We start from the raw sequence: 15,361 nt of genomic DNA, 5'->3' as shown, positions 1-15,361 counted from the left end.
GGTACCAAACAGACACCAGCGTACAAATTTTTTAACTTGATACACATAAAATAATGTTGCGTCGCATAGGGTCAGCGGTAAAAAAGTATCGATATCTAATATATTAAGACGAGCCAAAAATTTATCGATTATACATTTTAATAGTACATTGATTACAGAATCATTTGGTACCAAACAGACACCAGCGTACAAATTTTTTAATACGATAAACATAAAATATGTATGCGTCGCACAGGGTCCGCGTCAAAAAAGTATCGATTTCTAATATTTTAAGACGAGCCAAAAATTCATCGATTATACATTTTAATAGTACATTGATAACAGAATCTTTTGGTACCAAGCAGACAACAGCGTACAAATTTTTTAATACGATAAACATAAAATAAGGATGCGTCGCACAGGGTCCGCGTCAAAAAAGTATCGATTTCTAATATTTTGAGACGAGCCAAAAATCCATCGATTATATATTTTAATAATACATTGATTACAGAATCATTTGGTACCAAACAGACACCAGCGTACAAATTTTTTAACTTGATACACATAAAATAATGTTGCGTCGCATAGGGTTAGCGGTAAAAAAGTATCGATATCTAATATATTAAGACGAGCCAAAAATTTATCGATTATACATTTTAATAGTATATTTATTACAGAATCATTTGGTACCAAACAGACACCAGCGTACAAATTTTTTAACTTGATACACATAAAATAATGTTGCGTCGCATAGGGTCAGCGGTAAAAAAGTATCGATTTCCAATATTTTAAGACGAGCCAAAAATTTATCGATTATACATTTTAATAGTATATTTATTACAGAATCATTTGGTACCAAACAGACACCAGCGTACAAATTTTTTAACTTGATACACATAAAATAATGTTGCGTCGCATAGGGTCAGCGGTAAAAAAGTATCGATTTCTAATATTTTAAGACGAGCCAAAAATTCATCGATTATACATTTTAATAGTACATTGATAACAGAATCTTTTGGTACCAAGCAGACAACAGCGTACAAATTTTTTAATACGATAAACATAAAATAAGGATGCGTCGCACAGGGTCCGCGTCAAAAAAGTATCGATTTCTAATATTTTGAGACGAGCCAAAAATCCATCGATTATATATTTTAATAATACATTGATTACAGAATCATTTGGTACCAAACAGACACCAGCGTACAAATTTTTTAACTTGATACACATAAAATAATGTTGCGTCGCATAGGGTTAGCGGTAAAAAAGTATCGATATCTAATATATTAAGACGAGCCAAAAATTTATCGATTATACATTTTAATAGTATATTTATTACAGAATCATTTGGTACCAAACAGACACCAGCGTACAAATTTTTTAACTTGATACACATAAAATAATGTTGCGTCGCATAGGGTCAGCGGTAAAAAAGTATCGATTTCCAATATTTTAAGACGAGCCAAAATTTTATCGATTATACATTTTAATAGTATATTTATTACAGAATCATTTGGTACCAAACAGACACCAGCGTACAAATTTTTTAACTTGATACACATAAAATAATGTTGCGTCGCATAGGGTCAGCGGTAAAAAAGTATCGATTTCTAATATTTTAAGACGAGCCAAAAATTCATCGATTATACATTTTAATAGTACATTGATAACAGAATCTTTTGGTACCAAGCAGACAACAGCGTACAAATTTTTTAATACGATAAACATAAAATAAGGATGCGTCGCACAGGGTCCGCGTCAAAAAAGTATCGATTTCTAATATTTTAAGACGAGCCAAAAATTCATCGATTATACATTTTAATAGTACATTGATTACAGAATCATTTGGTACCAAACAGACAACAGCGTACAAATTTTTTAATACGATAAACATAAAATATGTATGCGTCGCACAGGGTCCGCGTCAAAAAAGTATCGATTTCTAATATTTTAAGACGAGCCAAAAATTCATCGATTATACATTTTAATAGTACATTGATAACAGAATCTTTTGGTACCAAGCAGACAACAGCGTACAAATTTTTTAATACGATAAACATAAAATAAGGATGCGTCGCACAGGGTCCGCGTCAAAAAAGTATCGATTTCTAATATTTTAAGACGAGCCAAAAATTCATCGAGTATACATTTTAATAGTACATTAATTACAGAATCTTTTGGTACCATGCAGACACCAGCGTACAAATTTTTTAATACGATAAACATAAAATAAGTACGCGTCGCACAGGGTCAGCGGTAAAAAGTATCGATTTCCAATATTTTAAGACGAGCCAAAAATTCATCGATTATACATTTTAATAGTACATTGCTAACAGAATCTTTTGGTACCAAGCAGACAACAGCGTACAAATTTTTTAATACGATAAACATAAAATAAGGATGCGTCGCACAGGGTCCGCGTCAAAAAAGTATCGATTTCTAATATTTTGAGACGAGCCAAAAATTCATCGATTATATATTTTAATAATACATTGATTACAGAATCATTTGGTACCAAACAGACACCAGCGTACAAATTTTTTAACTTGATACACATATAATAATGTTGCGTCGCATAGGGTCAGCGGTAAAAAAGTATCGATTTCTAATATTTTAAGACGAGCCAAAAATTCCTCGATTATACTTTTTAATAGTACATTGATAACAGAATCTTTTGGTACCAAGCAGACAACAGCGTACAAATTTTTTAATACGATAAACATAAAATAAGTATGCGTCGCACAGGGTCCGCGTCTAAAAAGTATCGATTTCTAATATTTTAAGACGAGGCAAAAATTCATCGAGTATACATTTTAATAGTACATTAATTACAGAATCTTTTGGTACCATGCAGACACCAGCGTACAAATTTTTTAATACGATAAACATAAAATAAGTACGCGTCGCACAGGGTCAGCGGTAAAAAGTATCGATTTCCAATATTTTAAGACGAGCCAAAAATTCATCGATTATACATTTTAATAGTACATTGATTACAGAATCATTTGGTACCAAACAGACACCAGCGTACAAATTTTTTAATACGATAAACATAAAATAAGTATGCGTCGCACAGGGTCCGCGTCAAAAAAGTATCGATTTCTAATATTTTAAGACGAGCCAAAAATTCATCGATTATACATTTTAATAGTACATTGATTACAGAATCATTTGGTACCAAACAGACACCAGCGTACAAATTTTTTAACTTGATACACATAAAATAATGTTGCGTCGCATAGGGTCAGCGGTAAAAAAGTATCAATTTCTAATATTTTAAGACGAGCCAAAAATTTATCGATTATACATTTTAATAGTACATTGATTACAGAATCATTTGGTACCAAACAGACACCAGCGTACAAATTTTTTAACTTGATACACATAAAATAATGTTGCGTCGCATAGGGTCAGCGGTAAATAAGTATCGATTTCTAATATTTTAAGACGAGCCAAAAATTTATCGATTATACATTTTAATAGTATATTTATTACAGAATCATTTGGTACCAAACAGACACCAGCGTACAAATTTTTTAACTTGATAAACATAAAATAAGTACGCGTCGCACAGGGTCAGCGGTAAAAAGTATCGATTTCCAATATTTTAAGACGAGCCAAAAATTCATCGATTATACATTTCAATAGTACATTGATTACAGAATCTTTTGGTACAAAGCAGACAACAGCGTACAAATTTTTTAATACGATAAACATAAAATAAGGATGCGTCGCACAGGGTCCGCGTCAAAAAAGTATCGATTTCTATTATTTTAAGACGAGCCAAAAATTCATCGAGTATACATTTTAATAGTACATTGATTACAGAATCTTTTGGTACCATGCAGACACCAGCGTACAAATTTTTTAATACGATAAACATAAAATAAGTACGCGTCGCACAGGGTCCGCGTCAAAAAAGTATCGATTTCTAATATTTTAAGACGAGCCAAAAATTCATTTAGTATACATATTAATAGTACATTGATTACAGAATCTTTTGGTACCATGCAGACACCAGCGTACAAATTTTTTAATACGATAAACATAAAATAAGTACGCGTTGCACAGGGTCCGCGTCAAAAAAGTATCGATTTCTAATATTTTAAGACGAGCCAAAAATTCATCGAGTATACATTTTAATAGTACATTAATTACAGAATCTTTTGGTACCATGCAGACACCAGCGTACAAATTTTTTAATACGATAAACATAAAATAAGTACGCGTCGCACAGGGTCAGCGGTAAAAAGTATCGATTTCCAATATTTTAAGACGAGCCAAAAATTCATCGATTATACATTTTAATAGTACATTGATAACAGAATCTTTTGGTACCAAGCAGACAACAGCGTACAAATTTTTTAATACGATAAACATAAATTAAGGATGCGTCGCACAGGGTCCGCGTCAAAAAAGTATCGATTTCTAATATTTTGAGACGAGCCAAAAATTCATCGATTATACATTTTAATAATACATTGATTACAGAATCATTTGGTACCAAACAGACACCAGCGTACAAATTTTTTAACTTGATACACATAAAATAATGTTGCGTCGCATAGGGTCAGCGGTAAAAAAGTATCGATATCTAATATATTAAGACGAGCCAAAAATTTATCGATTATACATTTTAATAGTATATTTATTACAGAATCATTTGGTACCAAACAGACACCAGCGTACAAATTTTTTAACTTGATACACATAAAATAATGTTGCGTCGCATAGGCTCAGCGGTAAAAAAGTATCGATTTCTAATATTTTAAGACGAGCCAAAAATTTATCGATTATACATTTTAATAGTATATTTATTACAGAATCATTTGGTACCAAACAGACACCAGCGTACAAATTTTTTAACTTGATACACATAAAATAATGTTGCGTCGCACAGGGTCAGCGGTAAAAAAGTATCGATTTCTAATATTTTAAGACGAGCCAAAAATTCATCGATTATACATTTTAATAGTACATTGATAACAGAATCTTTTGGTACCAAGCAGACAACAGCATACAAATTTTTTAATACGATAAACATAAAATAAGGATGCGTCGCATAGGGTCCGCGTCAAAAAAGTATCGATTTCTAATATTTTGAGACGAGCCAAAAATTCATCGATTATACATTTTAATAGTACATTGATTACAGAATCATTTGGTACCAAACAGACACCAGCGTACAAATTTTTTAACTTGATACACATAAAATAATGTTGCGTCGCATAGGGTCAGCGGTAAAAAAGTATCGATATCTAATATATTAAGACGAGCCAAAAATTTATCGATTATACATTTTAATAGTATATTTATTACAGAATCATTTGGTACCAAACAGACACCAGCGTACAAATTTTTTAACTTGATACACATAAAATAATGTTGCGTCGCATAGGGTCAGCGGTAAAAAAGTATCGATTTCTAATATTTTAAGACGAGCCAAAAATTTATCGATTATACATTTTAATAGTATATTTATTACAGAATCATTTGGTACCAAACAGACACCAGCGTACAAATTTTTTAACTTGATACACATAAAATAATGTTGCGTCGCATAGGGTCAGCGGTAAAAAAGTATCGATTTCTAATATGTTAAGACGAGCCAAAAATCATCGATTATACATTTTAATAGTACATTGATTACAGAATCATTTGGTACCAAACAGACACCAGCGTACAAATTTTTTAATACGATAAACAAAATAAGTATGCGTCGCACAGGGTCCGCGTCAAAAAAGTATCGATTTCTAATATTTTAAGACGAGCCAAAAATTCATCGAGTATACATTTGAATAGTACATTGATTACAGAATGTTTTGGTACCATGCAGACACCAGCGTACAAATTTTTTAATACGATAAACATAAAATAAGTACGCATCGCACAGGGTCAGCGGTAAAAAGTATCGATTTCCAATATTTTAAGACGAGCCAAAAATTTATCGATTATACATTTTAATAGTATATTTATTACAGAATCATTTGGTACCAAACAGACACCAGCGTACAAATTTTTTAACTTGATAAACATAAAATAAGTACGCGTCGCACAGGGTCAGCGGTAAAAAGTATCGATTTCCAATATTTTAAGACGAGCCAAAAATTCATCGATTATACATTTCAATAGTACATTGATTACAGAATCTTTTGGTACAAAGCAGACAACAGCGTACAAATTTTTTAATACGATAAACATAAAATAAGGATGCGTCGCACAGGGTCCGCGTCAAAAAAGTATCGATTTCTATTATTTTAAGACGAGCCAAAAATTCATCGAGTATACATTTTAATAGTACATTGATTACAGAATCTTTTGGTACCATGCAGACACCAGCGTACAAATTTTTTAATACGATAAACATAAAATAAGTACGCGTCGCACAGGGTCCGCGTCAAAAAAGTATCGATTTCTAATATTTTAAGACGAGCCAAAAATTCATTTAGTATACATATTAATAGTACATTGATTACAGAATCTTTTGGTACCATGCAGACACCAGCGTACAAATTTTTTAATACGATAAACATAAAATAAGTACGCGTTGCACAGGGTCCGCGTCAAAAAAGTATCGATTTCTAATATTTTAAGACGAGCCAAAAATTCATCGAGTATACATTTTAATAGTACATTAATTACAGAATCTTTTGGTACCATGCAGACACCAGCGTACAAATTTTTTAATACGATAAACATAAAATAAGTACGCGTCGCACAGGGTCAGCGGTAAAAAGTATCGATTTCCAATATTTTAAGACGAGCCAAAAATTCATCGATTATACATTTTAATAGTACATTGATAACAGAATCTTTTGGTACCAAGCAGACAACAGCGTACAAATTTTTTAATACGATAAACATAAATTAAGGATGCGTCGCACAGGGTCCGCGTCAAAAAAGTATCGATTTCTAATATTTTGAGACGAGCCAAAAATTCATCGATTATACATTTTAATAATACATTGATTACAGAATCATTTGGTACCAAACAGACACCAGCGTACAAATTTTTTAACTTGATACACATAAAATAATGTTGCGTCGCATAGGGTCAGCGGTAAAAAAGTATCGATATCTAATATATTAAGACGAGCCAAAAATTTATCGATTATACATTTTAATAGTATATTTATTACAGAATCATTTGGTACCAAACAGACACCAGCGTACAAATTTTTTAACTTGATACACATAAAATAATGTTGCGTCGCATAGGCTCAGCGGTAAAAAAGTATCGATTTCTAATATTTTAAGACGAGCCAAAAATTTATCGATTATACATTTTAATAGTATATTTATTACAGAATCATTTGGTACCAAACAGACACCAGCGTACAAATTTTTTAACTTGATACACATAAAATAATGTTGCGTCGCACAGGGTCAGCGGTAAAAAAGTATCGATTTCTAATATTTTAAGACGAGCCAAAAATTCATCGATTATACATTTTAATAGTACATTGATAACAGAATCTTTTGGTACCAAGCAGACAACAGCATACAAATTTTTTAATACGATAAACATAAAATAAGTATGCGTCGCATAGGGTCCGCGTCAAAAAAGTATCGATTTCTAATATTTTGAGACGAGCCAAAAATTCATCGATTATACATTTTAATAGTACATTGATTACAGAATCATTTGGTACCAAACAGACACCAGCGTACAAATTTTTTAACTTGATACACATAAAATAATGTTGCGTCGCATAGGGTCAGCGGTAAAAAAGTATCGATATCTAATATATTAAGACGAGCCAAAAATTTATCGATTATACATTTTAATAGTATATTTATTACAGAATCATTTGGTACCAAACAGACACCAGCGTACAAATTTTTTAACTTGATACACATAAAATAATGTTGCGTCGCATAGGGTCAGCGGTAAAAAAGTATCGATTTCTAATATTTTAAGACGAGCCAAAAATTTATCGATTATACATTTTAATAGTATATTTATTACAGAATCATTTGGTACCAAACAGACACCAGCGTACAAATTTTTTAACTTGATACACATAAAATAATGTTGCGTCGCATAGGGTCAGCGGTAAAAAAGTATCGATTTCTAATATGTTAAGACGAGCCAAAAATCATCGATTATACATTTTAATAGTACATTGATTACAGAATCATTTGGTACCAAACAGACACCAGCGTACAAATTTTTTAATACGATAAACAAAATAAGTATGCGTCGCACAGGGTCCGCGTCAAAAAAGTATCGATTTCTAATATTTTAAGACGAGCCAAAAATTCATCGAGTATACATTTGAATAGTACATTGATTACAGAATGTTTTGGTACCATGCAGACACCAGCGTACAAATTTTTTAATACGATAAACATAAAATAAGTACGCATCGCACAGGGTCAGCGGTAAAAAGTATCGATTTCCAATATTTTAAGACGAGCCAAAAATTCATCGATTATACATTTTAATAGTACATTGATTACAGAATCATTTGGTACCAAGCAGACAACAGCGTACAAACTTTTTCATTTGCTATACATAAATTAAGGATGCGTCGCATAGGGTCAGCGGCATAAATGTATCAATTTCTAATATTTTAAGACGAGCCAAAAATTCATCGATTATACATTTTAATAGTACATTGATTACAGAATCATTTGGTACCAAACAGTCACCAGCGTACAAATTTTTTAATATGATATACATAAAATAAGATTGCGTCGCATAGGGTCAACTGTAAAAAAGTATCGATTTCTAATATTTTAAGGCGAGCCAAAAATTCATCGTATATATATTTCAATAGTGTATTGTTTGCAGATTATCTTTGTACCATAAGCATACCAGCGTACTATCTTTTTGGTCCAATATGCGTTATATAAATCTGCGCCGTATGGGATTTGCGGCTTAAAAATTTTAATTTTCGATATTTCAATACGTGCAAAAAATTAATCTTATATACATTTTAACAGTACATTGTCTGCACATTATCACGAGTTATGCGTGACTGCATGCATATATCGCGGTAATATATGTCGAAACTCATTTCTACTGCGCATTCGGAATTCGAATTATATCAAGATTATCGAAAAGTGTCGGACGATATATATTTGTGACTCTAATTAAGAAAATAATTTTTGTTTTAATAATTATATCTACGAAACCTTAATTGTAAATTTGTATTCATGTCTCACTTCTATTCTTTACTTAATAAATATACTACTTCTTAATTAAATAAATATATTAGAAAATATTAATATAGTAAGGTAATTAAATTTTAAAATAGTAATATGTTATAAAAATTAAAATAGCAATATATTGTAAATAATATGTTGTAATATCTTATCCTCGATTAATATTTTTGTTACAGAAATCAGCTGATTAAAACGTTAATTTGCTAATTAATTTTTAAAATAAGAATATGTTATAACATTTAAAATAATATGTTTTAAATAATGTAATATATAATTCCTTAAACTCGATTAATATTTATAACAGCTATCAGCTGATATCTGTCAAAAAATATTAATCGAATTTAAGGAATTATATATCATTTTAATTTTTATAACATATTTTTATTCAAAATTTAATTGGCAATGTAATGCTTTAATCATCTGATTTCTGTAAAAAAATATTAATGAAGTTTAAACAAACTTTATATAAATACATCATACTTTTTTTAATAAAATCGAGAAATGGCATAACGCGCGCTTGTGTTATTCTAGTCTTTTTCTAAAAAAGACATATTAAATCGATTCTCGCAAGTATTGTTGCCTCTTTTCCGCAAAAATATTAATCAAAATTTAAAGTATTATAACATATTTAAAACATGTCATTATTTTATTTAATTTTATTTTGGACTAACTGTCAAACTGCTAACTGCTAACCCTCACGATGACAGCCTCTCCATGCTACAAATATAACACATAAGGCGAATGTCAAAAATAATAATCAAGTTTAAAGTATTATAACATATTATTTAAAACATATTATTATTTTATTTTATTTTATTTTGGACTAACTGTCAAACTGCTAACTGCTAACCCTCGTGATGACAGCCTTTCGATGCTACGAATATAACACAACGCGTATCGACAGAGAGCCAATCAGCATCGCGGAAAAGGGACAACAATGTCAATAACATGCCTTTTTTAGAAAGGGGACAAGTGTGGGATAAGTTGGCCCATTAGCTCAGTTGGTTAGAGCGTCGTGCTAATAACGCGAAGGTCGCGGGTTCGATCCCCTCATGGGCCAAAATTTTTTGCATATTAATTATAAGTAATAAATATAAATTCTTTAAGAACTTATACAAACAAGTCTGGGATAAGTTGGCCCATTAGCTCAGTTGGTTAGAGCGTCGTGCTAATAACGCGAAGGTCGCGGGTTCGATCCCCTCATGGGCCATGTTTTTTTGCATAAATTATAATATTTTTAAGTAATAAGTATATTTTTTAATTATACTTTTATTTTAATATGTAAAAATTAAAAATATATTTAAAAGCTTTTCGAATTTCCTAGCTAATATGCTAATTAAAATTTGGCCATTGATTTAAAAAAATGCAAGTGTTCTTTTTTCTTTTTGTATCTTTTTTTCTTTTATTGTTCCATAGTTATCTGTGCGACTGATCACATCAACAAGTTTGACGAACATAATCATGATGTTCTGAACTTTGAAAGAAATACATACTATGATTGCGAAAGAAGCAGTATATATAAAAGTATAAACTATTTGCAGTAATATAAAATTGTAGATCCGGTTGTACAAAACAGTCTTACAATAATCCAGTATAATCTAGTGGCTAAGTAAGATACCTGGCTTTCACCCAAAATGCTCGAGTTCGATAGAGCGAAAGAAGAGAAGAAAGAATTTGAGTTTTGGCTGAGTACGAAGCAAGTTTTGGAACGACCTAAAGCTCTAATTGAGTAACTTTTTTCAACGCGGCTTGTTTGTGTCGAGGCGTTAATGAGGCCGTTTTGGGACAGTGTTGGAGAATAGTAGACGTGGTTTCCGGAATAGGAAAAAGTTTTTTCATCGAGAAAAGCAATAGCCATGCCTTATTTACTCCGTGAAGTTTTTCGTTTCTTTCGCGAGCGTGATCGTACTTATTGATCGCAGTCTTTTACTTACACACATGTGCTGAATAAAATATTGAAGGTAAAAAAAAGATTTAGAAAATACACAAATTTATATGAAATTTATTCATATTCTTTTAAAAATTTTGTTTTATAAAATTTGTAAAAAAATAATTCCGGTACCGGGAATCGAACCCGAGCCTCCTGGGTGAAAGCCAGGTATCCTAGCCACTAGACCATACCGGATTCTTGTAAGACTATCTTACAAGCCGGTTCTAGAATCTTATATTACTGCAAATAATACTTGAATTGACAATTAAATTTACTTTGACATATAATTTATAATATTATGTTAAAATGACAGATCATTATTTTACATTGCCAAAACAGTATTAATTCCTAGGTGTATTAAATATTAGCAGAATATATTTAAAAAAGCTATTCCGTGTGTAAGAAAAAGTGTAGTGTATATCTTATTTAAGAGGAGAAATGTTTCTATTATTTGATATATTTATTAAAATAATATTTAGAGAGAAAAAAATTATACAGTGTATAGAAGGTGTGGACCATCGGTGTTCGATGGTCCTGTGGCGCAACGGATAACGCGTCTGACTACGGATCAGAAGATTCCAGGTTCGAATCCTGGCAGGATCGATATATCTTTTTGCAAAATTCGCTCTTAAATAAAAAATTTTATAAAACAGAATGAGTACAATATAATTTACTTGTGGTTTTAAAAAAAATATGTATTTTGTTCAAATGTTTTAATTGTTTTTATGCAAATCTTTTTATTTCCACTTTATTAACTAACGTAATATAGCACGAAATAGCACGAGAGAAAATGTGTCAACAAATATATAAATTGCATTAAAATTATAGTTTCTTTTTATTTTCATAAAACGTAATATTACAATTTTATAACGCAAATCATAGAAAAAAATCAAAGAAATTAAAGAAAAAGTTTGCGATAAATATGTAAAAAATTGAGTAATGTGTGTATCTTGATATTTTTATTAATATACCAATTCTTTGCTAAATTTACGCAGAGAACTTATTAAGAAACAATTTATTAAGATTGAAAGAAAAAAGTATTACTCGCTATATATAGTATTTATTGAGGAATATTTTAATAAGAGACAAGAAATATTGTTCAATTTTTTCTGTTTATCACATATGATATTTTTGTGCACTCTACGCCAAGATTACAAGAAACTGTAATAATATTTTGTTTTACAGAACGAAGTGTATCCAGTTTTAATTTATATATTTGTTGCTTTAAAATATTTACTTGTGCAATTCGCGCCTGTATTAAATCATTTAATAAAGCGACGCCAGAAAACAGATTGAATCTTCTTGCTTCCATAGTCATTGGACTCCCTTGCATTTGACGCCTATCCGAAGTAGATATATGTACGTATATACGTACATATATTCTCGTAAATATGTGCGGCTGATCTCGACTGGGCGGTCCTTGTCCCGGTTTATTCACCATAATTCATTCTCGATACACGCTTTGCGGAATGAATGATATTCAAAGAAAGAGCTTGTCGAATAGCCAGCGCTGGTTTGAGGCAGTTTTATGCAGTGCACAATAAAGCAATTGTCAAATATTCGCATTTTACAAAACCAAATGATGCGCTCCAGTGATTTTTTTTCTATTAGACTGCACCTTGACAGATTCAATATAATAACGAAAAAATTGACTTGTATGTACGATGTATGTATGATTTATAACGTATTAAGCGATTATTTGATCTATCTTTTATAATGTTTAAATCCTAACTGTATTTTAGAAATTAAAGTACTGTGTACATCGAGGAAATCGAGAGCGGATTTCGAATTCCGGATTAAAAAACGGATTAAAAAAATTTTTTTTTTTAATTTGCAAAGGTAAATCGGTTACAAGTATTTGCGAGATTCATATTGATGAAAAAAAAAGAACAAATATTCTTTTATCAGATATGGAAATGATATAGAATAGAAAAGTGATTTCTTTCTCCTATTATTCCTCCCTTCTCTTTCTCTCTTTGTTTCTGATTTATATGAAAATTATAGAAATTGGTCGATTTTAGAATAAATATTAAGAATCAATCTGCTTCGTATTGCCATATATAATTTTTTTACCCGATTATATTTGATCAGTTTACATAGATACAAATGTTAGCGCATATATATGTAAAATATGTAATAGCAGAGCATCTCTGTATTGACTCAACATCAGACCGATGACAATTTTTATCATTAAAAACGGATTTGCATTATGCACTTGCTGGTAAATGTCTTTTGGATCGTTTTGCATTATGGACTCTTTTGGATATTACGAGTAATGTTTTGCTCATATTTTAGGAAAATTCAACGAACGAGGCAATAGAACTACTCATAAAACAATCATTTTGCCATCCGCTGGCACAAATCGCATGCTGAACGTCGGTAATATGTTTGATATTATTGCAAAGAGAGAGAGGGATGCTTTATGAATCCACAGGGAAAAGCGCGAGAAATTGGTAACCCGAGCGATGAACAATGGCCGATCATTTTTCGAAATTGTTTGGAACCCTCTGGAATTCCTCCAGAATTTTTGGCGAATTGGTTTATAGGCAACGCGAAACGTGCAAAATAAATTGCGAAAAAAAAATAGAAAATTTGCCACGTCGAGCGATGTTTTTTTCCGCATCAAAATCTACTACGCTAAACCACATAACATTATATTAATGTAGTTTATGTACTTAAATATTGATTTTTCGGCGAAAAGAAAGGATTAATTTTTCGCTTTATTTACAAAGTACTTTAGTCATAGTTTTCCAAGTTCAATTTTTGTTTCCAATGTATCGTGAAAAATTACCGCGCATATAATATAATAATATTAAAAATATTAAACAGAAAAACATGATATTATACATGCATTTTTTAATTGGATATATGTTTAGCGCGTACCTAATTATAAGATTGTTCAGAACTCTGTTACATTGTTTAATTATAAAACTTCTGTAGCATTCTACACGTTTGTTCTAACAGAAGTTTATAACTTCAATAGTCATGTATGCTAAATATTTTTCCTTTTCTCATTTCACGATTCAGCTTCGCATTGTTATTTCCATAAAAATTTCGTGTTTGCAAGCATCGATTTCTTTAAAGATTCCTATACGTTGTATATAGTTATTGTAAGGGAGGACACGTGAGCGAGAAACGTACAAAGAACACAATGTTTGACCGTCGAAAAGAACCTTTCTGAAAGACTTTTTTCCACTCGCCACATCATCCCTCAGTATCCCCCAAAGAAAGTTAGTATACCCGTTTTCGCGACCTTCGTCATTTGCTCCCTTTCTCCAACCTCTCTCCCGCGGAAACTTTTCTCCCGGTCGTTTTAGCGGGAGCAGTTTTTTTTTCTTCACCTAAAACCCCCGAACAAATGCATCCCACGCAAGTTGTTTTTTCCGCCCCGGAACGCATCAATCTCCCTGCGCGAGCCGGTCCATCCGTGTTCGACGGCGACGAGGCGGCTTTCTCGAAGCTTTTAGTCGTCGTACAGGTATAGGTACGCTGTGCGAAACGTGTTTTCGAGAACGGACAGATGTTCCGCTAATGATGGATAAATGCATCGACAGCAGTAAATCAACTCTCGCAAAAATAGGCTCAGATCAGATGATGATAAATATTGAACGGTGCGAGAACAAATATATATGCAACTATATTATAATAATTATATTGCTTTTAGTACATCCTGAAATTTAAACTTTGTGTTTATATCTATAAAAAGAATTTGAAATTTTTTTATCATTAAGATAATATCATTATCATGTTATGATGGATGGTGCATATATTAGTGCGCAAATATAATAATAGAAAATATTTCACAAATATTTTATCGTCGCGCAAAAACACCGTTATCCTTTCGAAGCCTTCTTTCGTTGTTCCTCAAAAGCTCGTCAACATTCATTTACGACAGTCTTGGCCTTCCTGATTCTCGACTTGCACTCTCGTAAGAGCATCCACCGTTAAATAAGTCTTCCGCTTGTACATATATATGAGGCTGTGAGAAGAGAAGAGGACGAGTAAAACTTATATTAGACCTTAGAATTACCTGAGGTCTTTCAGAAATTTCTCCCGAGATTGCGCTTATAAATTTTCTAGGAAATTTCGGTACTCTCTAAAGAGAAGCCTTCGTAAACATCGTATCAAGAAATTATGATGACGATATTACATCACTCCCGCAATTTCCCGTTTATTTTGTTGAAACATGACGCGCGTATATTGAAATAACATTTTACCTGCGATTGAACATTACATTTGTTATTATAATTCGACATTGAGATTTTTTTTTCGTCGTTTTCG

General features: G+C 31.5%; 1 protein-coding gene and 4 non-coding genes across 5 annotated transcripts in view; 4 read left to right on the top strand and 1 right to left on the bottom strand.

Annotated features, from left to right (window-relative positions):
* Positions 1–15,361, top strand: part of Alpha-man-ia (alpha-Mannosidase class I a) — a 466,863-nt gene that overhangs the window by 186,918 nt on the left and 264,584 nt on the right. The gene's annotated exons all lie outside the window — the stretch shown is intronic.
* On the top strand, positions 10,137–10,210 carry Trnai-aau (transfer RNA isoleucine (anticodon AAU)). The gene has a single exon. It is a non-coding gene; the product is annotated as a tRNA-Ile (tRNA).
* Trnai-aau (transfer RNA isoleucine (anticodon AAU)) lies at positions 10,287–10,360 on the top strand. Its single transcript has one exon. It is a non-coding gene; the product is annotated as a tRNA-Ile (tRNA).
* On the bottom strand, positions 11,204–11,275 carry Trnae-uuc (transfer RNA glutamic acid (anticodon UUC)). The gene has a single exon. It is a non-coding gene; the product is annotated as a tRNA-Glu (tRNA).
* Positions 11,611–11,683, top strand: Trnar-acg (transfer RNA arginine (anticodon ACG)). Its single transcript has one exon. It is a non-coding gene; the product is annotated as a tRNA-Arg (tRNA).

This window comes from Prenolepis imparis, unplaced genomic scaffold (genome assembly GCF_030444845.1).
Source record: "Prenolepis imparis isolate NDT839.2.m4 unplaced genomic scaffold, iyPreImpa1.0 SCAF_5, whole genome shotgun sequence".
Taxonomy (NCBI): domain Eukaryota; kingdom Metazoa; phylum Arthropoda; class Insecta; order Hymenoptera; family Formicidae; genus Prenolepis; species Prenolepis imparis.
This window is presented reverse-complemented; position numbering and strand designations above follow the sequence as displayed.